The sequence below is a fragment of the Dermacentor variabilis genome, chromosome 7 (assembly GCF_050947875.1).
Source record: "Dermacentor variabilis isolate Ectoservices chromosome 7, ASM5094787v1, whole genome shotgun sequence".
Taxonomy (NCBI): Eukaryota; Metazoa; Arthropoda; class Arachnida; order Ixodida; family Ixodidae; genus Dermacentor; species Dermacentor variabilis.
In genome coordinates, this window is record NC_134574.1 from 101,907,269 (window position 1) to 101,933,579 (window position 26,311).

Here is a 26,311-nt window from a genome sequence, read left to right on the forward strand (position 1 = left end):
CACAGGTTTGGTCAGCGTCTCCTCCGCTCGTGATAATCGTTTATTGGTAGGGAAAGGCGACATTTGGCGTTCTGGTGGGAGCAATGCACTTAGCCTAACAGGTTTCGATAGACGTTTATTCATGCGCCGTAAGTGCCCAAATGCGAAAGGACACAACAAAAGCAGCAACGTCACGCACTCAGAAGCTCAGGTAACCACACAGTGAAAGCTCGGAACAAAACTCTATCTCACAAAATTTTCGATTTACCGAAGTGTTTCTCATTTTCCCGCCACATATTTGTTCTCGCTTAGTGGGTTAAAAATATCAAAGCAACCAAGTCGACTCGGTGTCTCTCATAGTTTAACAAAGCTTTGGGGGATAATATTGAGAAAATATGGAGCAAATAAGTGGCACGCTGGATTACATCTCATGTGACTCCATTGATGTGTTAAGACTGTTCGATGCTCACACAAGACAGGCGTGCTCCACGAGCACGCCATCGACGATGAGAATTGCCAATAATTATGCCGTTTTTTGCTCTTGAATGAATCTGAATAAGTACGTTACTCGTTCGCACGACTGTTCTGCTTGTTTCCCGATTAACCGAAGTAATCCTCTGGCTTCATCGCTTGCATTACATCGAGATTTAACTCTATGTATATCAGCCGGCAATAACGGCCAATGAATCTGGTTGTCTTTCGACGTGCCATTCTTAATGTAACAATTATGGTTGTCAAGACACTTCTTTCTTCCATATATATATATATATATATATATATATATATATATAGAGAGAGAGAGAGAGAGAGAGAGAGAGAGAGAGAGAGAGGGAGAGAGAGAGAGAGATGAAAACGCACGCTCGCACGTGTGTGTGCGAGCATACGTGCATGTTTGCATAAAACTATATCGTCTTATTTCTTCCGTCACTTGTACGACGTCTATCCTTTAGTTAATTCTCTATAACCTAAGAAATAAACATTCAGCTACAGGCGGCTGCATCAAAGACAAATGGTGAACCTCAACATCGCGAGTACTCGCCCACGCAGCCCTCCGGAGGAGCGCGTGAGCCAAAAACTAAGAGTGGTAAGCGAAGCTTGGGGAAAAAAAAAAAACTCAATAACGCGAGCGCATACAGCTGCCAAGCGTGGCCAATAACCGACACGCTTCGTGAAGAAGGCTCGCCAGCAGCGCCCGCGCGCGTCTTTATTCGGCCTTCGTCTCCCCACAGCGAAGCCACCGAAGAGGGAAATCACCATCCATCTGTGTCGAAAGTAATGCGACACGCTTCGCCTCGTAAGCCATCTGCGTTCCGAAAGGCCGAAACGGCAACAGCATCATTTGCGGACGCCGAGCCGTTGCTCGAAATATTCCGTATGCGAGCGTGAGCGAGCGAATACCTCAGCGATACCAGGCATGCGCTGCTTTGGAGCAAGGTAAGAAAGTAAACACACACACACACACACACACACACACACACACACACACACACACACACACACACACACACACACACACACACACACACACACACACACACACACACACACACACTTTTTACTTCTTTTTTTCGACGTGATCGGCATCGCTTCAGTTTCTGCGCCATGCAGAACTGTATGCATTTACACGATCTTCTTTTACTTACATTCTATCATTATGCGTTATTGCAAATCCATCGAATTTAAGAAAGAAAAAACAAGATATCCAGACCAAGCACGCACGTTTCTCGTGATATACGATGGCATTTCAAATGTAAAGGATAGATTGTGCCACAAACGTCCTTACAAATTCCAGCACGCAACGATCCCTGCTGTAAGGCAACGCATGTATTGCCTCCGATGGGGCAAAGTGCTTTCAAGACCTTTTCGCGCAGCGTGCATGTTTTGTTGGAACGGTTCGCATTACAGCATTCTCAGTGTTGAAGATGTGAATTAATACGGACGTGCTTTATTTAACCTGCCTTTCATGTAAGGATCAATACTGGTGGAACCGGAGATGTCTGTAAACCCACCGCTTTAAGCCCCTCCCTCCCCCCCCCCCCCCTACTCCTCATCAGCACGGCTCCAGAGACATCGCTTCCCTTACAAAAATTATACAAAGCTCTGTCTTCTTTATGCTATTAATTACTCGCAATAGAGTTTCTGGCGAGATTCAATTTAATACCATGCATGATTTTTTTGCAAACGTTGTTCGTGACCAATGTTGTCTCTATGCTGTCTCCACGTTGTCTGTTCTAACCTCTGCCTCCTTTGGCTATCTTGCATACGGTTTAACACTCGTGTTTATGTTGTGCTTGCTTCGTTACGACGTCTGGTACTATTATTTCGTCACTGTTCTTTCTTTCCTTCTCTCTTTTTTCTTAATTCGCAAGATCTCCATGCGGCATCGAGCGGGTGAAGCACCGCATATTTACACAGCGCGGTCAATGGTTAAAGTGAACAGTTGAGCGCAAGTGGCTGTCGCTTTGCTGGCCTTCTATACGCCTCGTGCACCGCTTATCGAGAATTTGGAGTGGCGCCCTCTCGCGAGTGACGTCACGGCCAGGACGCCGCTCGCTCCGGCTCACTCGGCGGTCGCGCGTGCTCGTTGCCTTTGTGTGCGCTTGGGGTATAGAGTTTCTCACTATAACACCTAGAGGGTAATCTGGCGCCACCGTCTCTGGGAGTTTCTTAAGGGGGCACCGTGCCGTCATGGGAATGGCGGTATATGTGCCTGCGAGGCTCGTGTTGGCTGGTGTTGTAAGAGGCTTCGTCTAAAACGTGGATATGGCTACGCAAATAACGCGTTCTCAAAGTAAAATCTTCATAAAATGTTTCCATTCACGCATATTACATCTTTACTCACCCACGATGCAAGACCAAGCGAAGAAAAGCAAGAACAGCCGACCAACTGTTTCAAAGCGAGCGCGAACCTTGTCGTCTGTCCTCCAACTTTAGCGCCCCGCTGATACTTTTCACGTAACATGTAGTCGTACACACAATAACAAGTTCTCATAGTTAAACAAAACATGTTTTCGCGTAATAATAAAGCTAAAACAGCTTTTCACCTGCTGTTCTAGTAGAAAATGAATCATTGTGACAGACGGAACGGTACTTGCCAAGCGCCTCTTCGAGGTGTCCTGTCTCTACGAGAACGATGCCAATCCGAAGTCACAATATACCGGCATTCCCATGCATACCACAGCGCAGCACCGCCAGATTTCCCTCTAGGTAATGTAGTGAGAAACTCTATGGCTTGGGGTATGGGTGGCTCGAGCCACAGTTATCGAAGGGTATGTCGGCTTCTTTCTGCTGCCATGCCTGAACCATGCCTGAACCATTGTTCCTTCTTCAAAAGCGCGCGATTCGAGAAAGATTGCGGCTTGGGTTATCGCAAGCTATGTAGCGTTAAAGGGATCTACTGGTTTTGCAATGCGTATATGCACCGTGTCTGTCCATAAATTTTGCGTAAAAAAAAGAATGCCTGCAAATTCAATACGCGAAGTTGGGTGCGATGCTTCGCTAAATGCGTAACATTCCCTTAGTACTTAGCTATGAGAAACATGTTACATGGAAGAAAAATCTTGGCATTTGGTGTCAACGTGTTGTCCGTGTTAGAAAGACACTGCCCTGCGAAGCTCTCATCATGATTCTTATTACTCTGGTGAGCTGTTCTGGTCAAATATCGGTAGGCGGTGCACGAGGCGTATAGAAGGCCAGCAAAGAGACAGCCAGTTGCGCTGAACTGTTCACTTTAACCATGGACCGCGCTGTGTAAATATGCGGTGCTTCACCCGCTCGACGCCGCATGGAGATCTTGCGAATTAAGAAAAAAAAGAGAAGGAAAGAAAGAACAGTGACGAAATAATAATGTGGGTGAGCTGTTCTGGTTAAAAAAGAGTGCCTGCAAATTCAATACGCGAAGTTGTGTGCGATGCTTCGCTAAATACGTAACATTCCCTTTGTACTTAGCTATGAGAAACATATTACATGGAAGAAAAATCTTGGCATTTGGTGTCAACGTGTTGTCCGTGTTAGAAAGACACTGCCCTGCGAAGCTCTCATCATGATTCTTATTACTCTCGTGAGCTGTTCTGGTCAAATATGGGCACTTTATAATGCGTAAAAGAAAGAGGCGCGCATTTCGTATGCAAAAGTTTGCTGCTACTTTCACCGCTCTCTGAAACAGGCTCCCATAAAAAGAATTTCTCATGGCTGCTAACACGACGGCGTGTCATGTAGATTATTTACATATTTAATTCACAAATACCATAGTAGCAATCACCTGAAAGAAAAGTTTCGTGGTTAAGATCGAGAGCCAATCAACAGCAAGCGATGAAATGTTTCATGGTGGCCCTCAGTAGCCTTTATCGACAATATGGCGCAGACCTCAAACAACGTTAGCAGCCGACTGTACTTATGGCGAGGCACGCATTGTTCGCGAAACCCATCAGTGCCGCACAAGTTCGAATTGAAAACCATAAATCAGTTTTTTACAGCGCCACTTGCAGTGCCTAAACTATACTCGAGTACTGCAGCGCAGCTTAGGCTGCCTAGAAAAGGAAAATTCAAGCTTCGTCAGTACATAACAGAGAACCTCGCAAACCTTCGTAAGGAAGACACAACAAGCCTTACGTATTTCACTTGATTTTTGGCCCTCCACCGGGGAATTATATCTTCAATATGGCCCATACTACTAATGAATGACGGTTCGGCTTCTTTCTGGCTGCAGCCATAGAGTCGAAAAGGCATATTTCACAAAAAAAAATTGGACCGAGCGGCCTGTGTCAGATCGCCAAACAGATTCGTCATGTCTATTCATCAAGCAACAAACACGAGTGAATTGCTCAAGTTGAACGTGTAGCACGGTAAAGGGAATGTATATTGCTACATTCCTTTTCGTATTCTGCAAATAGCTGTAAGCCTCAATTAGCTTTACTTCAAATTACCGCCATGAAACACGCGAAGAACCGCCTAATTTTGAGAAGTAGTTGAAGAAGCAGGTGGGGCTGGTATATGTAAACTGCAGTGTTAGTTAAGTCCCAGTGTTACTGCTGAGCGTTTCTGTGAAGAAATGGAAAAATTCGATATTATACCATGAACTACTCGTCGTGAGCAAACCTGTTGTAGCAGATTAAAATCAAGGTAAATGTTTTAGAAGTCATATATAGCCAGCATTTGTGATATATTTGTTGCACCGCTGCTGGTATGGTATCATAACTGGATTCTTATATGCTATGTTCTTGCGGTTGTCCATGCGCGCATGAAAAAACCGCACTGGGCTGGTCTGTGCTATTTGGGGAGGCACTGTAGCGTGGCCTTTGAGAACTGTATTGTCGCCTAAGAAATAAGCTCTTTGAATAAATTTTCCCGAACGAAGACGTCGTAAAGATATATTTGAGACGACCGCCATAAGTATAAAAGCATAGGGAACGAGAGCGAACAAACGAAAACACAGCAGAATGCGCCCGGACACCCCCCGAACTGCAGCAGACGACAAGCGCGAGTACTTGCCCTGACGTCACGCGAGCGGCTCTCGCAGCGCCCCTGTAGTTCGTTCTCGGGGCTAATAGCGGGAAGTTCGGGGTGAGGTTACAACGATGCACTGCGCAGCTGTATGGAAACGTGCTGCCACCGCCACAGCTGCTGCAAAGCTGGCCGATATCGCGCACTTGCCCAAGGGATATACAAATTGCACGTTCGCTACAGCCGTGCGTTTTATTTAGCCTTTTAGCGCACAAGAATACACACCGCGACAGTATAAAAGACGCAGATACAGACTGGCCCTGTGTACATTTGTGCGCTAAAAGGGTCGATAGAAATACCAGCACGCCCGAACGTACATTTTGTCAATCATGTGTTCCCGTTCACAGTAAACTGCACTATTGAAATTAATTCGTATTTGTCATATATATTAAATATATTATATTAATATGTATTAAATACATATGAAATGTCGGGCCCCTCGTGTTCCTTCATTCTCGCTTATATGTGCGATTGTACAATGTACAGGTGGACCGTAGCTAGAAGCCAGGGAACATGACGAATAAATCTAGCGTTCGGGCGGTTACAGCGGATACCACTGAAAATTTGTCTAATCATGGATAGTTCCAAAGAGGAGTTTAGAATTTGGCAATGGAACTGCAGGGGGTACTCCAATAAAAGAGCTCCGTTGCAGCAATATTTTAGATCGCTAGCTAACAAACCACAGGTAACAGCATTGCAGGAAACCCTCGTCTCGGCCGCATCCCTCTCTGGTTATCGGGCTGCCTCCTTGCAGCCCGTAGGTCGGAGAGTAAGCACGTTAGTTGACAGGAGGCTTACACACTTGTCTCAGGACCTGAAGCTAGCTAGTTGCAAGGTCGAATACGTCATGGCGGAGGTTCTGCTCAACACGAGACAACGCAACCAGCGGAGAAACAGCGTGTTTATACTCAACATCTACAGCAATCCTGGGGTATCACGACAGCAGTTCAAAACGATACTCAAGAAGTCCGCCGGCCTGGCCAGCATTCATCCCCTAGTCGTTGTCGGGAATTTCAACGCACCGTACGGAGTGTAGGGGTACGTCTACGACACGAGCAAGGGCCGGTGTCTGCGGCAGAACGCCAACTAAAACTAAATGGACCTCACGCTCATCACGGGTAAGGCGTTCCCTACCCGAATCGGCAACTCGGTGAGCAGGGACACCACCCCCGATCTGGCGTTCGTGAAGAACATTGAGAGAGCCGAGTGGAGTAACACCGCAATGGTATTTGGTAGCGACCATTACGCGCTCGAGACCCGCTTCGAAGTCGCCCGAAGTAAATCCAGAGAGTTCACCGTCACGGACTGGGACCTTTTTCGCAAGCTCCGCGGCAACGACAGCGCACCCGTCCCCAAAGACCTGGAAAAGTGACGCCGAGTCATCCACTAAGATCGTCGACGACCTGGAGGTAGAGAAGATGGACAGCAGGCTAGCCCATCTGATCAAGGCCAAGCAGGCGCTGCTTCTCCGATAGAAGGGTCAAAGGTTTAACAAAAGATTGCGGGAAAAGATCTACGAGCTTAACAAGGCCATCGAAGATCGCTGTCGGACCCTCGGTAAGCAGCAATGGGACGAGGTCTGTGATTCGATCGACGGGAAGATGCGTAACGGCAAGTCCTGGGGCATGCTAAAACATCTCAACGAGGGCAGCACCAGATCCAGTGAGAGACACACGCTCGCCAGAGCCCTGCACGAAGCTACCACATCCTGTTCCGGGGACGAGCTGGTTGCCATGCTCATTGAGAAGTACCTTCCCGTAAAGCACGGAGACGAGGAAGACCGGTTTCCCGACTACCTCGGCTCAGCTCGTCCGGAATTGGACGAAGACTTCACCGTGGCGGAAATTAGACATGCCATTTTTGCGCTCAAGGGGAACTGTGCACCAGGTGCCGAAAGAATCACGAACAAGATGCTGCGGAACCTTGACGACCGTTCGATCGGATACCTCACCGAGAAGATGAACGAGACGTAGAAAAACGGCAGCGTCCCAGAGCAATGGAAGACCGCCAACGTCTTCCTGATCCCCAAACCCGGCAAGGCTCCGAACGTGGACAACCTCCGACCCATCTATCTCACCTCCTGCACCAGGAAAGTGGCGGAGCACGTCGTTCTCAACAGACTAAACAGATATCTCGAAGAGAACAGCATCTATACTGACAAGATGATTGGCTTCCGTGCCGGCCTCTCGTCGCAGGACGCCATGAAGATGATCAAACATCAAATCATCGCCGGCAGTACCAGGAACACCAGTGCCCTGCTTGGACTCGACCTCGAGAAAGCGTTTGACAACGTCCTCCACGAATACATACTGGCCTCCGTCGCAGACCTGGAGCTGGGCCCCAGACTATATAACTACGTCTGTTCGTTCCTGACGGGGAGGGAAGCGAAGCTGCGGATCGGCGACTTTGTCTCCGACGAGGTGCTCCAGAGCCCACGGGGCACGCCGCAAGGCTCGGTCATTTCGCCTGCTCTATTCAACATCTTCATGGTCGGCCTCTCGAGGAATGTGGCCCAAGTTGAAGGTATCAAACACACCATCTACGCCGACGACATCACGGTCTGGTGCACCGGCGGTAGCGAAGGGCAAGTGGAAAGCGCCATGCAAGAGGCAGTAGACGTTACGGAGCAGTACCTGCTATCCACCGGACTCAGATGCTCCCCAACCAAATCTGAGCTTCTGCTTTATAGAGAAGAAAAAGGCGGCAGACCCAAGGGCTGGAAACCAGCCTCGGAAAGTGAAATTAACCTGTTCACTCGGAGCGATGACCCGGTACCCAGGGTCGACACCATCAGTCCTGGGTATGTTCATCGAATCACGCGGCGGCAATGGCACTGCGTTGTGCAAGATAACTGCGAAGACCGACATTTCTTTTCGCCTCGTGCGAAGGGTCACGAACAGACATCGTGGCCTCAAGGAGGACAACCTGCTTCGGCTCATCAACGCCTTTTTGCTGTGTCATTTCACCTACACGGTGGCTATGCACAACTGGCTTAGAGCCGAGCGGGAAAAGCTTAATGCTCTCATTAGAAAATTCGTCAAGAGAGCCCTCGGGCTGCCCGTCAGAAAGCATACCGAGGACCTCCTTCGGCTCGGCATACACAACACCATGGAGGAGATAGCCGAGGCTCAGGAACGGGCCCAGCTAGCTCGGCTGCCCACCACACCGGCCGGCATGCGTATCCTCGAGGAGATCGGACTCTCACCCACCAAGAACTTGGCTGAAAACACCCAAATCCCCAGAGAAATAGGTGAGAAGATCGTGGTCGCCTTTGCCCCGCAACGTTCATCCCGTTCACAACGCAGGTCGTCGCAAGGCAAGAGCATTGAATATACTGAAGCAAATAAACAAGGACAAGATCGAAGCAAGCTTCGTGGACGCAGCTACATACCGAGACGGCAAGGCTCTTGCGGTTTCCATCGTGGACACGCTGGGCAAGGTCATCAACTGTGCATCCGTTCGGACGACGAACCCCGAGGTGGCCGATCAAGTGGCCATTGCACTCGCCATGCAAGACGGTCCGAGAGAAAGGCTGTATAACCATTCGAAAGTGGTCGTCAGGGCATTCCAGAAAGGCCGGGAAGCCCGGCAGGTTTTTCCAATTCTGAAAGGCGCCAAATACGGCGGCACCTCCATACACTCTATCCTTTGGTTCTCTGCTCACGTCGGGGCGATTGAGGGGGTTGCTCTGAACCTCAACGAGTCTGCCCACGAGGCGACGCGTGGCTTTACCGACCGCGCTACCCTAGGATCGGGCGACTCTCTCCCCGGACACAGAGACGCTCCTACCATGCACAATGAACTTACTAAATTCTTTTACTTACAGAGAAGGGTTTTCCCACCGCCTCACTCCAAGCTAAGCGAGCCGCAGTCGGTCACGCTCAGACTCTTGCAAACGAACTCCTACCCAAATCCGGCGTCCCTTAATAACATATATCCCGGAGATTTATCCGAATTGTTCTTGCGTGGCCTGTGGTGAGGTTGCTACTTTGCCTCATATGCTCTGGGACTGCGGGTCGCTGGGCTCGAAGTTCACCTCACCAAGGAAGAGTGAGACGCGCTCCTGCGAAGTCCCGTCTGCGAGGACCAAATCCTGGCCATCCAGCGCGCCCGCAATCGGGCAGGCAGACTAGATCTGTCAGTCCCGTCGTGGGATTATATAGCCGGGTGCGCGTGTGTTCGGGCAACCACTATTAGTATGATTATATATATATATATATATATATATTATATATATATATAAACGCCCTTGTCCCGTGCATTGGGGGCGCGTTAAATATCCCCTGGTGGTCAAAATTAATCCGGAGTTCCCCCACTAAAGCGTGCCTCATAATGAAATCGTGGTTATTGGCGCGTAAAACCCCAGAAAACAATATAATTCTGCATACAAATCTATTAGGATATTTGTTACAGTTGGTTTACACAGCGGTTTCGTTTGTCGGACATCTCCAACTTGCCAAGTCGTCATTTATGTACGGTGTGCGAGAGGCCGTGAAACTGCCCACATCTTTCTTTGTTTCACACCCTCACACATGTCTTTAGAACTCGAAATAATAAAGTGCATTTAATTGAATTGTGCGTCTGGAACTTGTTCGGTGGAACGACCGTTGTACTTTTGCAGTAGCCACCATTTTTTTTTGTGCATACTATTCAAGCACACAGAACAGCTCACGTACGTAATAAGCACGCACGGCCGCTCTATAGGAACGCACAGTCGGCATTTCTTGCGTTTCGTTCTGCTTGGATCCGTGTGTGCTTTCAACGCCTTTCCGCACCTCGCTGAACTCAGCAAACACGGCGGGGGTTTACATGCATCGCCCATTTGTTTTCCCCTCGAAGGGAGTTTGTTTTTCCAGTCGGGCAGCTGAACATCTTATGGCCTCATAAAAGAGGTGCTAGGCGCCGCACAAACTTCAACAAATCGCCCCCGCAACGCCACTCACTTCCAGTATCGGCTTCTCCAAACAACGTATCCCTCTTTTTACTTGATATGGTGGCTCCCTCTGGCCACGAAGAACTTCACCTGTAGAACACTGTGACCTCAAAGATCAGCTGGCGCGCCCGACGCCGGATCTTGGAGTCGATGACAGAACGCACAGAGTTCACCCATGCCCCGGCAGATGGCTCTTATTGAGCCAAGGGTTGAGCCGTGGGTCTGAGCCTACTGAGCCAGGATCTCGCCCGGGCGCTGGTGGTGGTGGTGGTGATAAACTTTATTGATAAGGGGCCGAAAAAAGCGGCCGGGCGTTAAAATGGGCGCGCTAGCACAACTGCTTCGGCCTCAACTTTCTCTAACAACAGGCATGGAAACGCTGGACTTTGGCGGGGTTTTGGCAAATGCGTGCAGGGTGCACACTGTATCATCATCATCATCATCATCATCATCATCATCATCATCATCATTATCATTATCATTATTATTATTATTATTATTATTATTATTATTATTATTATTATTATTATTATTATTATTATCATCATCATCATCATCATCAACCAATGTACGCCCACTGCAGGGCAAAGGCCTCTCCCATACTTCTCCAACTACCCCGGTCATGTACTAATTCTGGCCATGTTGTCCCTGCAAACTTCTTAATCTCATCCGCCCACCTAACTTTCTGCCGCGCCCTGCTACGCTTCCCTTCCCTTGGAATCCAGGTCGTAACCCTTAATGGCCATCGGTTATTCCTCCTCATTACATGTCCTGCACACTGTATAGTACCGTACAACTCCTTCCGGCCTCGTTTTGTGCGGTCGTAGTGTGTTACACCATGCAAGTCAAACTTGGCAAGCAGTCTATGTTGTAAATCTTTTGTTTCACCATTCCTTCACCTCATTTTCGCTTTTGCGTGCTTCGCGCAGGCGTTTTTTTTTTTGCGCGTGAGGTTTGTTTTTCGCCGTGTTTTCTTTTCCGCATGCAAATTGCTCCGCCACTTTTTTGCCCAGCAATAATGAGAGCAAGGCTTTATGTAAAATGAAAACCATCGGATTCTTTTTATTCATTTTGTATGCAATGTTGTACTTGCTTGGTCTTGTACCGCTTGATCTCGAGTTGTCATCTCTCGTGTGTGCACTGCTCGGTGTGCCTCCCCCGCTTGCAGTGCTTTGTCTGGAGACGTTGAATCTTGCATTGCTTGCTCCTTGAGTTGACAGCGCAATCGCACACTATTTCACAATCACAGCCTTGTGCCTCAAAATTAAATCTGTCAGTCACGTAAGACCATGAACGACTCATACCCCCTTAAGCAATGGCTCATACCCCCGTGAACGCGACCTCCCCATTACGACAGAAGAGAAGGGAAATTCTACGCTGGAATGACGAGCGGCAACGGAGCCAGCTGTGGAAGGCGACGACGACGCTAGACCCCTTGGTGATTTATGACAGTTTTAGCGAACCCCGAAAACGACGGCACAGGGTCTAGAAAGCAGCTTCTCTGCAGAAGTAACGCGAACAGACTGCCAAAAATCGGTAACAAATTCAAGAGGCACCCATGTTGAGGCGTAGTTGCGTGTGATCTAGACAAGTTAGCTCATGCTTAGTCATGACCACGGATGCACAAGGCTCACTGAAAACTGCCCATGCGTTTCAGCCAACTTTTCCTTGGCTCCGTCGTTTTTCTTCCTTTTATTTTGCGCTGTAAATCGGGAATATGTTAATACAATTTGTTGTTTAACGTGTAGTGTACTGAAAAGGCTTTTAATGTATAAATGAAAAAAAGTTCTAAATGGCATTGCCGCGTTGCGGTGCCCCGAGCAATCACCCTCAACTTCTTTTCTGGCACAATTTTCTCGTAAAAATCTTCCTGCGTTCTGCGCGTCTCGGCACTATTTCAAAACGCTTACGAAAATGCTTTAGCAAGTACTTCACGATGACACGTTAGCTCATTCTACAAGTCCAAGCTCCTCGTGGCTAAACGTCACTTGTGCTTCTGCAATGGTTGCGACAACCCTGCATGCATCCATCCTTCAGGATGCACCATTGATACTATCTCGTAACAGCCTCTTGCATACATGCTGCGTAATTGAGCACACACGCTCCGAATTGGAACGACGTTCCGCTACACACGTCCACGCTGGGATGCCGATCGGCCACAGCTCCCGTGTTTCAATCACTTTTCGTCCTTACCATATTTCTCTTTCATTGGTAATGAACATTCCAATGCCATATATACGTGCAAACCCATTTGTTGCTATTTCACCCTTCCTAAGTGGTACTCAGCAGAGAAAAAAAAAAAAGACCACAATCATCCTCATCATATGAGCGCGTTCTGCAATGCTCTTCACAGCACATGCTCTGGCTGTTACGGGCATAAATGGCGTGCGCCGTGGAAATCCTATGGCTGCTCGGCTAAGCCAAGGCACTCCAGCGTGGCAGTGGCGACGCCGGCGGCTTGGCGTAGCAGAAAACAACTGACAAGCTCGTCCAGTGGGCTCAGAGTGTTTATTCTTCGGTGCCCCGGGTCGCCAATGGCTAGTCGTCGGACTCCTCTTCATCTGCTGCAAGTAGAGCGTGAAGTGTGAAACTTTCTGCGGAAACGAAGGTAAAGCTGCGGCGAAGAGTGCACTGAAGGCGGTTCGACCTTTCCTTGACATTCAAATGTCTTGCTGGGCGAGTTTGTCGGGGAGAAGGGGGTGGAGTTAAAGCGCACGGCACACAGTCGCGTGACCTACGCCGGACTAATTAATTATGAGGTTTTACGTGCCAAAACCACTTTATGATAATGAGGCACGCTGTAGTGGAGGACTCCGGAAATTTCGACCACCCGAGGTTCTTTCAACGTGCACCTAAATCTAAGCACACGGGTGTTTTCCGCATTTCACTCCCATCGAAATGCGGCCGCCGCGGCCGGGATTCGATCCTGCGACCTCGTGTTCAGCAGCCCAACACCATAGCCACTGAGCAACCACGGTGGGTTACCCGCTGGACTGCTCAATTTTCGTGACTCCACTATTTTCGGGATTGGGCACCCCATTTTTAGACTGCACATATCACAACGGGAACGCCCCACATTTTAAGACCGCGCTACCTTCGGGATCGGCCCACGAAAGAATATAGACACGCACATACCCGATAAGGAAAGTGGGGGTATCTCGCACAGAAAGACTTAAAAACTATTCGTAATACCCGCCGTGGTTGCTTAGTGGCTATGGTGTTGGGCTGCTGAGCACGAGGTCGCGGGATCGAATCCCGGCCGCGGCGACCGCATTTCGATGGAGGCGAAATGCGAAAACACCCGCGTGCCTTTTGACGTGCACCATTTAGGTGCACGTCAAAGAACCCCGGGTGGTCGAAATTTCTGGAGTCTTCCACTACGGCGTGCCTCATAATCAGAAAGTGGTTTTGGCGCGTTAAACCCCATAATAAAAATTAAAAACTATTCGTAATGTGGTCCTGAGCAGACAGCCGTCGGCTCCGAGCCAGTAGCCTAACGATAGCAATTCCTGCGCCACAAAACGAGACAACCGACATTGAAGAAAAAACAAAAAGAACTCAAGCGACCGCAACGGCAGAAACGCTTGTGTGTGTTTTATACGTCGCTTGTGTTTTGTGGTGCCATTAACATATGACCGTTGACGTAGTACACAAACTAGCCCAGCATGAGGAGGGGAGGCTCTTCTATTAAGACAGCAGTTTGCAAAGCACGAAGCACGCTTCCCCATTAATGGGGAAAGCGCTGCAACACTGGTTAAATGAATTCTGTTGAAATCTGCGAGCTGAGTTCCGATTCAAGTTGCCATCCACTCGGATGGGGCAAAAGTTTCAGAGGAAACGATTGCAGCTTTCTCGAAAAGAGCTGCTTCCCACAGACAGCTTCAGTGTCTAAATTCGGTTCAGACTGTATGGCACCGTGCTGCAATGTAGATCAGTGGTAATTCTTACCTTTTTTGGACTTAGTCTTCTTCTCTGGAAAAAAAAAAAAGGAGGAGGAAGCGCCATCGATACAATTAAAGATAGAAGCACCCGTCGTTGCTACGCAGATAACACACACATAGGTTGACAGGTACCGCGAAGTTTGCTATCACTGGTGTCTTAATCTACGTGTGTGACCTGGAAAAACTCAAATGAAACGCACTAAATCTGAAAAGTTCTCATTCGGCTCACATTTGAACCAGCCGCACACGGGCAATTGCGAAGTAAGCGCAGAAGTGCGAGTGTGTAGAAACGTGTCGTTTGGGTCGGCATGCCGATGAAATTCAATTTCTTTTTTTTTTCTTAGAACTCGCTGACTTAGAAGCGCCACACGATTAACAGAGATGGACACGCAATTAGGTAACGAAGCAAAGCACGAAAATCTGCGTGCTATGTAGAAAGCAAATATTCAACTTGGAAGCCTACCGCTTTCTTTTGCTGCGTCGTTGCGCAAAGTGTCTGCAGGAGTATACGGCGTCGATCACGAAAAAAAATTGTCAAGTCACTCAAGTGCACTTGTGCGTTTCGAATTCGGAAGCGCGATGGCTTCCTTAAGTTATGACCTTAAAATAAGACTTCTCCACCTTGATCCACCTTGCTCTAATTTGTACCAGCATTATTCCACCTCATTGCATCTTATTCTATTTTAATCCACGTTAATCCGACGCATGCAGTACCTGCGTGGTTGCACAGTCAACCACAAAAGTTTACAGACCACGGGATCTCGAAAAACGTTGAATTTTCGAGCAGCCTTTAAGAGTGCCCAGTGAAACCTTTTATCGTGATAGTGGTCGCGTATACTACAGGTTTGCGCCCCAATTTAACCCAAAGTCAGTCAATTTAATCAGATCACCATTAAATTAATTTTTCTGCTCATTTTTATCCAACCGCCGCTGTATTTGAGCCAAACGCCAGCCAAATTAATCCGAACGCCAGTGAATTTAATCTAAGCCCTTCAAGAACATCCGAATGACACGGCAACCAAATTTGTTCCTAAAGTATAAGGTGTCGCCATTTTTATTCGAATGGGCAAGGTGGACGACGAATAGCGTTACTACTGCGTGACTAGCGACAACAAACAGTGGACGCCTTTCTTTATTATGTTTTGAGAGCGGCTCATAAGATCGTTTCTCGCAGACAAGTGTGAAGAAAAATCAGGAAGGGATCGTTAAGAGATTCGGCGACGCACATACGACGCCGTCATGGATACCAGCCGAAACACCAAAGAGTGGCTAACAATGATCATTAGGCACCGGTAAGAGTAGTAGTAGCAAACGTTTATTGCAAGAAGGGGATTGAAGGGTGAGTGGGTGGGGCCCTCAGTCCAGGGTTCCCCTGGCCTTAGCAGCTCGATTGACTTGGTCGAGGAGGGCCAGTTGGCTCGCCCGTTCTGTGCTAGGAAGCCAGGTCTCTCTCCCCTTGCCTGTTTCTGGGTATTTGTCCCCAATTTGGGGGAACGGATATTTGGGGGCCGCGAACTGCACACCCGCGTAATGTGGGCAAGAGTGGGCCGCTCTCCACACCACGGGCAAGTGTCCGCGTATTGTGTGGGGCTTATGTGGTGTTGTCAGTGTAGGTTTGTGTACGGTTTTGTTTGTAGTCTGCGCTAATCACGAGCGTGTTCCCAGGTAAGGTCCGGGTGCGGATTACTATATTTTTGACGGTCGCGTCGTTGATTTTCCAAGACGTCACGTGGACTTGTTAGAGGTTCGTCCATAGTATTCGTCGACGCTCGGATGTGAAATGTGCCAACTAGCCGATCCGCCCTTTCGGTTTCCCCTCCACTCCCGTGTCTTCCGGGCACCACACGACGGCATGATGTTCTTGTAAGCCATGCCCCCAAATTTTCAAGGTCACCTTGGGGATATTTCCAATTAAATATAGGCGGCAGGCTACTTGAGAGTCTGTGAGTACCAGGATTGACTCACCTCTCCGGTCTCTTATCTTTTACGGCTATAGGGCGATTGCTACGTACCGCCTCTGCCGTAATGGCTGATTTTGCTTTGGTAGAGGCAGTTATGGTCGATCGCTGGCTTACAGCCGCCAGGCGGTATCCTATTTTGTATTTTAGCTACGTCCGTGTAGAGTGATCTGGGAGGCGAGCCGAAGCGCTTTTGTAGAAGCGTTACAAGCATCTTCGAATGCTAGCGAATTCCACTCTTATAGGCGAAGCTTAAGAGTCCTCCAAATTTTTCTCTATTGCCGCTATCGGCAGCTTTCAGTCTAATACGATTGTCGTCTATGCCATTCAAATTCTTATGAAATAGCATTTAACTGCGTGATACACCTGAATAATAGGGCCTAGTCACTAGAGAACACAATATACTTATCCTCAGTTTAGAGTTCTCGCAGTTCTAATTCTAAACACCAGAACATCATCGATAGTACTGAAATGACAAATTGAGTGATTCAACTACGCCTATTAGGAACTGGTGTGCTTAAGTCACTAGTGATGACGAACCGTTTATTTTCTCCGAGAGTGACAGTTTCATTTGGTTATGTCGTCACTAGGTATCCATCAAAGCCTCACAGAATGAACATTTTTACGTATCATTGCCAAATGATAACGCCGAGTCATTGGTGATCGCTAGTGATGCGATCGGTTCGGTGTACTTTCATGCAGCATAGCATCATGGGGCTATGCTGCATGATGCACTGTCATACTGAAGATAGTGATTCATGATCACTAGTGGCTCAATCTCAGCTCTTCTGAATTATCATAATTGAACCGTTGTTTAAATGGCTTTTCATTTGATACACATGACGCTATGCTGCATGAAAGCAGAAAACTGGCAATTCCTAGAGATGCGCTCAGTTTCGTGTCCTCGTAAGCACAGCAGCATTGATGTCAAATGCCCACTGTTAAACAACAAATCATATATGATAACTAGAAAATGCTAGGATGTAGTTTGCAGGGACGGCATGGCCACAATTAGTTCATGACCGGGGCTGTTGGAGAAATATGGGAGAGGCCTTTGCCCTGCAGTGGGCGTAACCAGGCTGCTGCTGATGATGATGATGAGTTACTTATCCAGGAAACATTATCCAGGAAAGTAAACCATTCAAAGCTTTCAAAAATAGCATCACTATGTATCTGTTTTCACTGCAGGCATGACCATTCTTTGTTTTTTCTGTTGTTTCTCACAGTGTGTTCCCAATTGTACATAAATGTTCAATATGAAATAACTCCAGCTTCAATGTTAACCAACCACTCTGTATTTCCATCTCGTTTAGAGTTTATTTTATGCGCTGAATGTCTTGTGCTCTCAAATGGGAGCAAGAAGGGCGCAGACTCCTTGTCAGGCATCCACTTGCCTTTAGGTCTGCGCCCTAGGCAACTGTACCATACGGTGTCTGAATAAACTCTTTGACCTTTCACCTTAATGATCAACGGATCACTTTGATCCACATGACAGTGGCGTCCAACACTCGTGCACGTTGTCATTGCATCTATAAAATTAGCATTCTTTCGGCTACTATTGTAACTGATAATTCAGAGTCTATATTATCACTAGTGATTAGCTCAGTTCGCCGTGCGTTATCAGTTAGCAATGGTAGCATAAAAAAATCTTATTTATGACATTTTGATAGACATCATTTCGACGGGCACGAATGATCACTAGCGCTGTCACGCCAGCGATTCATGATCGCTAATCATTCTCAGCGTCTCTGAATTATGATAGTTTAATCGTCCTTTAATGGCTTTTTCATTTGATATCTATGACGCTCTACTGCCTGAAAGTAGGAGAACACCAAACCGAGTGCATCACTAGTGATCACTAATGGCTTGGTGTAATCATTTGGGATGATACTAAAAAATTATCATTCTATGACAGATTGATATCAATGGCGATATGCTTGAATGAAAGCTGCCAGAAAATAAGTGATTTATAATCATTAGTGACTTAGGCACGCCAGTTCCTAATGAGCGTGGTTGAAGCACTCATTTTATGACATTTATAGTGCTCAAAACAGCGAGGACAATGAACTGAGCATAAGTACGTAGGGTTAACTAGTGATTAGGCCCTATTAGTTGTATCACGCAGTTAACTGCTAATTTTATGAGAATTTGAATAGTGTCCACAACGACGTATTCGATTGAAGGTTACCGATAGCGGCAGTAGGAAAAAGTGATTCGTATTCGTTAGTGACCAAGGCCCACCAGTGCCTAATGATCATCATTGAGTCACTCCGGTGTTTCGGTTGATACCCATGACGACACCGTACCCGCGTCACCAAATTTCTTAAAGGGCCCCTCACCAGGTCTGGTCATTTTGAGCTGACAAGCGCAGATCATAAAATGCGCGCCAACGAGCATGTTTGCAAATAATTACATCGCTACGCGCCATGGAAAGGTCTGAAATTTCAATCCGAACGCCGTTTCCCTCTTCACTCGCGGCGAATGCGCCCGGAGAGGGACGTTGACGTAGTCGGGCTCCTGCGCCAACGTAATCGTGTCCGCAGTGTGACGTCGCTCGTGGTGACACGTGACTTCGAGAATTATTCAAGACATCTGTTATCTGTGCGACTTGTTGCTTGAATTAACGAATTAAGTTTAGAGAAATAAAACACACAAACGGAATGTCTGAGTGTCTGTTTTACTTCCCACCGAAGCAAGAGAGATGTACTTCCGCTTCGTCTGCTTGTTCCCACGGTCGTGCGGTCACGTTCGCAGGTACCGAAACTATGCCATTTTCTACCGTGTTCCAGCGCGTGAACACGCTCTGCCATCCGCTTGTTCTGCCTCAGTATTCGTGTAGCACTGAATTATACCGCTAGTCATGGCGCAGTGAGCGAAATCGCGTAGCGCAAGGGAAAAAAGCGAGGAGAAAAAAGATGAAGGCGGCGCCTATGCGTCACATGGTCCTCGAGGTCTGGTATGTGAGAACGCAATGAAGGAATTTCGCTTGCGAAGGCTAGACGGGGTGAGTGGAAAGAGCGTCTTGCTTGGCAGTGGAGCCCGCCTGCTGAAATCATAGGTTCGCGGCACTGAAATATTTCTATGTCGGCTATTAATCAGCCGATTTGAAAAAAAGTTTTGCTGCAGAACGCTCCCAAGAGGACACGTAACAACTTGCAGCGCATAACCAAAATTTGCTATGGGGCCTAGTGAGGGTCTCTTTAAGACCCCATGCTGATTTTTACTCGCATTTGTCTGCGAGAATTTCTGTTATCTCAGTTGTTCTCAAACCACAAAAAAGAGAAGTGTTCGAAGCTGTCGCTGGTCACGTGGACGGAATGCTATGTCTCCCCCATATCGACTTTTTAATTTGTATAAGATATGAATCCATCTCAGAAAATCTTTAGTTGCCGTGAAATTCGAACATTCCGCCATCTTTGGAATAAATTCGTTGGTGTTTGGATTAATTTGGCTGGCGGTTGGATGAGATACAGTGGTTATCGGATTAAGTTGAGTGGCGCGGGGATTAACCAGACTTGAAGTTCGATTAATTTCACTGGCGCTCGAATTAAATTGAGCGCGAAATCCTGCAGCACAGGCTGGAAATGCGAATACCAGGCTGGGTTATGAGGTTGCGGTTACCAAGCCATGAATGACAATAGCGAAGCTGAAGAGCGAAGCTTGAGCCCTTTCGTTAAACTACAATGTGTTTGTAAAATTTGTGCCGCTTCAGCGTTATCGTTGAAAAAGATGACAGAAATGCAGCACGTTACCGATTACGTCGCTGCCACTGCTTTACACCAGCGCTAAAGTAGAATATGTAAATCACTGCAGCATTGCTCTAACACGCGCTCTGGATAGGCACTGCGCCCCAGATGTCGCCACCAGCGTTGTTGCCATTTCGTTACCGTACACCTCTCCGACAGCCCGGCATACGCAAACGTTGAGGAGTTTACGTAGAAACTAAAAAAAGAAACCTATGTTTAGCTTTTTCTCGGGTGTCGTCATCCGTAAACATTCGTGGACGTCCCGTGACCTGCACATGAGGCAGCGATTGATAAGCCGAGCAAATACGTCAGCCAGAACAGTGTGCTTCAATGTTAACTTCCTATCGCAAGTTTAAAAGCGAATCGCCTTGCGGGTGTCCGGTGGCTGTTATGCGTGGAAAGATTTGAGAGAGGCGCCAACTCGGGGGAAGAGAGAGGAAGCGCTCCCCGCGCTTAAGATAACCCTTCTTTCCTGCGGCCCTCTCTCGCGTTTAGACAGCTTTTTTTTTTTTTTTTCCTAATCACGCAGGTCTACACCCCTCGTTTTCGCTGTGCCGCTATCCGCACGAAATCTTGGTCACCACTAAAACCTTACTCGGCTCCTCCTCCTCGTTGTCGTTGGAGTCCTCCTGTTCCGCAGCTTTCCGCTGCTTGGCGTTTTTGGCGGGCTTCACCGGTTTCGCCTTGGAGGCTGCGTAATTATAACACAAGCGTCACTACGCTCAAGCATCCGCCGCCGGACAGCACCAATCAATGAGTCAATCAATCAACAATCAATAAATCATTCAATCAAGTTGTCTTTTCGCCGCAGACAATACATTGTTACTGCGAAAATAGGGGGCCAGAGAAAAAAAGCTGCATCTGTGCAGCTTGACTAAGCTCTAGCCACCCGTGCAGCAGCAGTGGCACGACAATTTGTTATATGGATTCAGTTATATAAACATATTAGCAAATAAAGAAACGATCACACAATCCCATTACAAATGGTAGTCACAAGAACAATTACACAGAATACATATTTCAATGAACAATTAGACACATAAGCAGTTCCAGTACGATCACACAAACAGGTCAAATAAGCTATTGTTAGTAAGGGCCAGAACGTCAACATTTTTCTGGTCTAGCTCATTTAGTGCAGTTGCCAGTGCGTATTCAAGTCTTTCTTTCCTATAATGGGTGCGTGAGAAGGGAACGTAGTATGGCAGTTGTTAACTGAAAGGGTAGTAAATTGTACTTTTCTTGAGATTTCATAATTTTTGGATAGCTCCGCCCTATACCTAATGTGGCGTTTTATAGGTTCCTAATAACTTGTATTTGAATATATTGTGGATTTTCATAACTTTATGTTTATGAAAGAGCGGTTCTGTGTGCTCTAAGAATGAGGAATTTTCTATTGATCGAAGTGCTTTTTTTTCTGAATGAGGAAAAGTTCAGAAGCGCCTTTTTTTTTTTTTAATTGTCCTTTTATGCGTCTCATCGGTTGCTACCTGTGCTTCTGTCTAAGTTAGGTTATCCGATCATTATCTTACTGTCTTACAGGCTTTCATGGTCATCGCGGCCGAGGTGTGATCCCCGATAAAGGCCGTAATGGCTGGCACGAGCTAACGCAAGCAAATAACATCCCAGCTTACAGCACCACTCGGACCACGTGCGCGTTTACTACACCACGTGCCAAAGTGCCGCGATGTCCTACTTTCACCTGATTTAACTTCTGCGACGTGACGTCACGACACGTGCGCCTCTAGGGAAATGAAACCGAAGACTGCTTCGTAAAGAGGCTACTATAGTAAAGTTTGGGCCCTCTGAAACTTCCCAGTATTTTTTTTTTCTGGAGTGGCGGGGTCCAGAATCTTTTTTTCACCGCAATCAAATGAATAATCGAAACTATTATGCCAATAGTTTTTTTTATCATATATTTCCTCGTAGAAGGCAGTATGCGCCTGTCGCTTCTATAGAGGAAAAAGAAAAAGAAAAAAAGCTAAGTAGCGACAGCCTATGAAGTGCCGCATATTCAGGAATTTAATCCATCTAGGCTAGGACACATTTTCGCGAGATTAGGATGTAGAGTATATCTTAACTGGAAATGCGCCTTAACTTAAAGACACTACTTCATTTGGTCAAGTCTGGCTCAAGACAGCGCCTGACGTGAACGTGCCTGAGATATTTCACCGCGTTTCCTTAGGCGAGTTCACCTCAGGCGTTGTTCCTTGAGCCGGACTTGACCAAGTGGTGGCTTCAAGCACATTTCTGAATACGGGACTGACTATCAGAGGCACTTACCCGCTTTCTTGGCTTTCTTAGCCGTGTCACCTTCCCCTTCCTCGTCTTCGGACGGCGCGTCTGAAATTACAATATGCAAATTCACATCTCCGCAAATGGCCGCTGAACGAGGACACTTACCCTGCTCCTTTGCCGCTGCATCACCTGCCTTTTCCGCTGCATCATCTTTAAAGATACACAATAAAACAGAGTTAATTCAAAACAAAGTGGGCCACTTTTGCGTGTCTTGGTTTAGGGTGCAAATCAAAGCAGGGGCATGGGGGGGGGGGGGGGTCATTACAGAGAAACACCAAAACGCGCTCATTCAAACACCAATATTTTTCACTAAAATGTTATTCACCAACATTAATCACCAGAATTACTCCGCAGAATCCATTTACGCACATACATACATTAGAAGATAACTACAAGGTGTCCGGAGCTGCAACACAAGTTTGCGCACTTGAAAAAACAAATGTTCATAATGAATGACAGTCTAAAGACTCACTGAAAATGACAATCGCGAATCGAAGTATATTAGTTGATTTTGCGTCACTAAGTCGATCATTTGTAGAGAAAATGAAAATCAAAAAGCCTTATTTCTCAACGTTATGTTAGTGTGACGTCAAGAGTTTTAATATCTTTTTTCCTGTGCTGAGTGAGCAGCCGTTGCGGCTGCTAATTAAATGCTTTTAAAGCTGGCCTACTTCAGCCTTTTGATCTCTTGAATTGTTTTTAGCGGTGATACCTTCTACAACACAAAGAAAACGCAGCACGGACGACGCCGCCGCGATGAAGTTCCTGCACCAGCTGGCTGTGACGTCATAAAACTGACGGCGCCAGCTCGAGCACAGTTACGACGTCGCAGTTCAATACCGAAGGTAACAAATTGGTTTTCGTTTGATAAGTGTCGCTTTACTTAGTGGTATCCACATCAATGTAGATTAAATGCACAAGCGTTGTTACAATAGCCTGAGCAAATTAGCGAGTCGCTCGGTGAGCGAGTCGGCGCGTTATTGAGCGAGTGAAATGCTTCAATTCAGTCGGTCACTGACGTAGCGAACATCCTAGGATGTTCGCTACGTCAGTGACCGACTGGGGAGAGCTAGGGAGAGCTCTCCCTATACCGACTAGGGAGAGCTCTCCCTATACTCGCGGAACTTTGAAGTGGCAATGAGGAGAAAACCTGTCAGGGCTGAACTTTTTTTTCACGTGTCACAGCACCAAACACGCTGGGAGGCTTTGACGGCGCTTTCGCCCACTTGGTACGAATACTGCATGAGCGCGCCTGATTTCATTCGTACAACTAGCTCCTCTCGAAATGGTTACGCATTTGCCCAAACGCGGAACTGAAATGCAGTAAAATAAGTAAAGTTTGCCATTCTGTAGCGTTGTTTCATTTTGTCGCAGTAAATAAGGTTTTAGCGTTTTCTCTTCCTCAGCTTATAAGCTAGCGCGGATAATCACGTGGGGCCCTTTATTCAAGAGCACTTTACTTGCGTTCACTTTGCCTCTGCGGCTTTCCCTTCTTGCCACGTAATGTTGTTCGCGAGTTTAAGCAAGACGTTTATGAAAATGCCGAAGGACGGCCGCCGTCAAAACGCCTTTTTTTTTTTTTCCAAAGCTATCCTTCCCGCGTTTGAGCACGCGGTTAGGGAAAATGCAACGCTCATTCTTACCGTCGTCACTGTTCAGGTTGCTCTCTTCTGTGGGTAGAACAAACGGTAATCGTGATGGTCAGCATGACTGTTGTTGCAAGGATTAGCGAGCTGCCAATCACCGAGAGTGCACACATTCTTTAATCTGTACCCTAATTGTTTCACCTTGCACCATTTTGAACGTATTTTGTTTTGTCAGAGAGTTTTAGCGTGTCCAGTATTCCGGTATACGGAATGTTGTTTGCGTAATACAGGGTTATACCAGGTGATACGCTGGTATCGACATCTCGTTCAGCCACAGTGCCTTACAATGCCCTGCAAAGCTCTGCGCCCCCAGGGGGCCCCGCCATTCGGGCCGCTCACTACGATCGGTAGTCCGCGAATGGTACCGGAATACCGGGCACGCTAAAACACGAACTGTTTGTAGACTAATCGATTGGTGATAACGAGAACGCTCGGAAAGTGGGAGGTTTTATAAGGAACGGGCAACGACTCTCAAAGCGGAGCCTTACCAGCGCGCACACACACACGCTCAAAGTGTGCTTCTCCCTCGCGAGCTTCCCTGCAAAGCTCGCCAACAGCCCGTGTGCACTCACCTTCATCTTCATCTTCCTCCACTGTTAGGAAGGAGGAAAGCGGTGAGAGTGTTGTTAGAGTCAAATAAACACCCTGGCTCCAAATAACGGCAATACTCTCGAGCGCCCTCGGTAAGCGCTGAATTGCATAGAATCTTAACTATTCGAAAACCCAAAGATGATCAGGGATTCAACGAAGCGCGCTATGTAGACGCGCGGTCTAGAAATCCCGGTCCACAAGTTCAAAATTGGCTGGCTATTGAAATTTTACTTAAGCGACAGTAAAGGAAAATACTAGGCCGAGCTAGATTGAAAGACTAGGCCTCTTGCAACCAAGAATTAGTCGTTCGTAGTGATAATACAGATTTGTAAGCGAGGAAATGACCGAAATTGAAGCTCGGAATGACGCCACCTGTTGTCTGCTATGGTACGTCTCACGTGACATCAGCTTTGGCCGATTCAAAGACAGCGGCATAGACGGAGATCACGTGGAGATTACGTAAACTACTCCGTTTTAAGGTTGGCGCTTCAAATTAAGAAAGAGTAGCGGTACTTTTGGCGGCGATTTTCGACGAAACAGAGTGACATATTGGCACACAGAGAACAGTGGCAGACTTCTATAGACGAATATTCTATCAGTGTATCTCGGTGTAATATTTTCCTTTAGTTTCCTTATAAGGATTGTGAGAAATTATTTTGATGTCAACTAACTCTCTGAAATAGTATTGTCACTCCTCACAAGTTCACCGATTTTCCTATTTTAATCATGGCACGAGGAAAAATAGCCATTACCACTCTAGACCGACAGACGGCGGCTTTGAACATCGTTATATGTTTGCGTTCAATAAAGGGGCACCGGATCACTTTTTGAACACCGTAAGAAAACGTTTTTGACACAATACAAATTTTACTTCAGATATAGTGTCAAGCTGCTGGCGCAATAATCTTGTCATTCTTCGCAAACTAGGTAATACGAGGAACTTTCCACTAATGACACGCAAAAAAATAGCCATTAACATTTTCCGCTGGCAGCTGGCATGGCAGAAATCTGCTAATTTTGCATACATTCAAGGGACACAGAAACACATTTCGAGCGTGGTTAAGAAAACGTCCCCGATGCGAGTTGACATTAAACTGCTGCATGCTGCGGCATGTCGCTTGCTTTGTTTTGCGACTTTCAAAAAACCCCGCCTTTTTCTTTTTTGCCTGGAGCGACGTCAGCGATGACGTTGCACGAAGCGCGACGGCCGATAGACGCCAGCCGTCCGCACCATTCGAGATATTGTTTAAGGTGAAGCCATCCTTGACGCGTCTCGCCCGTCTCGCCGCCACTCCTCAGTATTTTTTTTTTTTTTTCAAGATGCCAACCTCGAAGATCGACCATTAGCTCGCACAGCGTAATGAAATTTCATCATAGTCGGTCCAGTGATTGCCACGTAAGAACATTTCTGTATTTTTCAAGTATTCGACTGAGAAACTCGTTGGGTGGCCCCGAGCTAAATATGTGTCCTTTGGCAAAGAAGCTAACTCGAAATGTATACTTACGCGCTGCACGGTGTCAGGGTAAATAGAAAAAGAAAGAAAGAAAGAAAGAAAGAAAGAAAGGAAGAAAGAAAGAAAGAAAGAAAGAAAGAAAGAAAGAAAGAAAGAAAGAAAGAAAGAAATGTGACTGTCAAGTACTTCAAATATTCGGCCACTCACAGTGGCAAAGGCCGCATTCACACTGGCGACTTAGAGAGGTCGCGCGACGTACTGCAACA

At 47.1% G+C, this 26,311-nt stretch overlaps 1 long non-coding RNA gene across 2 annotated transcripts; it reads right to left on the reverse strand.

The window, feature by feature from the left end:
• Positions 1–12,903: 12,903 nt before the first annotated feature.
• LOC142586988 (uncharacterized) lies at positions 12,904–24,619 on the reverse strand. Of its 2 annotated transcripts, XR_012829322.1 has the most exons (7): positions 24,573–24,619; positions 23,998–24,024; positions 22,460–22,504; positions 22,340–22,399; positions 20,655–20,750; positions 14,363–14,386; positions 12,904–12,978 (listed from the first exon to the last, which is right to left on the reverse strand). It is a non-coding gene; the product is annotated as an uncharacterized LOC142586988 (long non-coding RNA). The 2 variants fall into 2 exon arrangements; XR_012829323.1 differs by lacking the exon at positions 23,998–24,024 and having other exon boundaries at positions 24,573–24,598.
• Between the last annotated feature and the right edge of the window lie 1,692 nt (positions 24,620–26,311).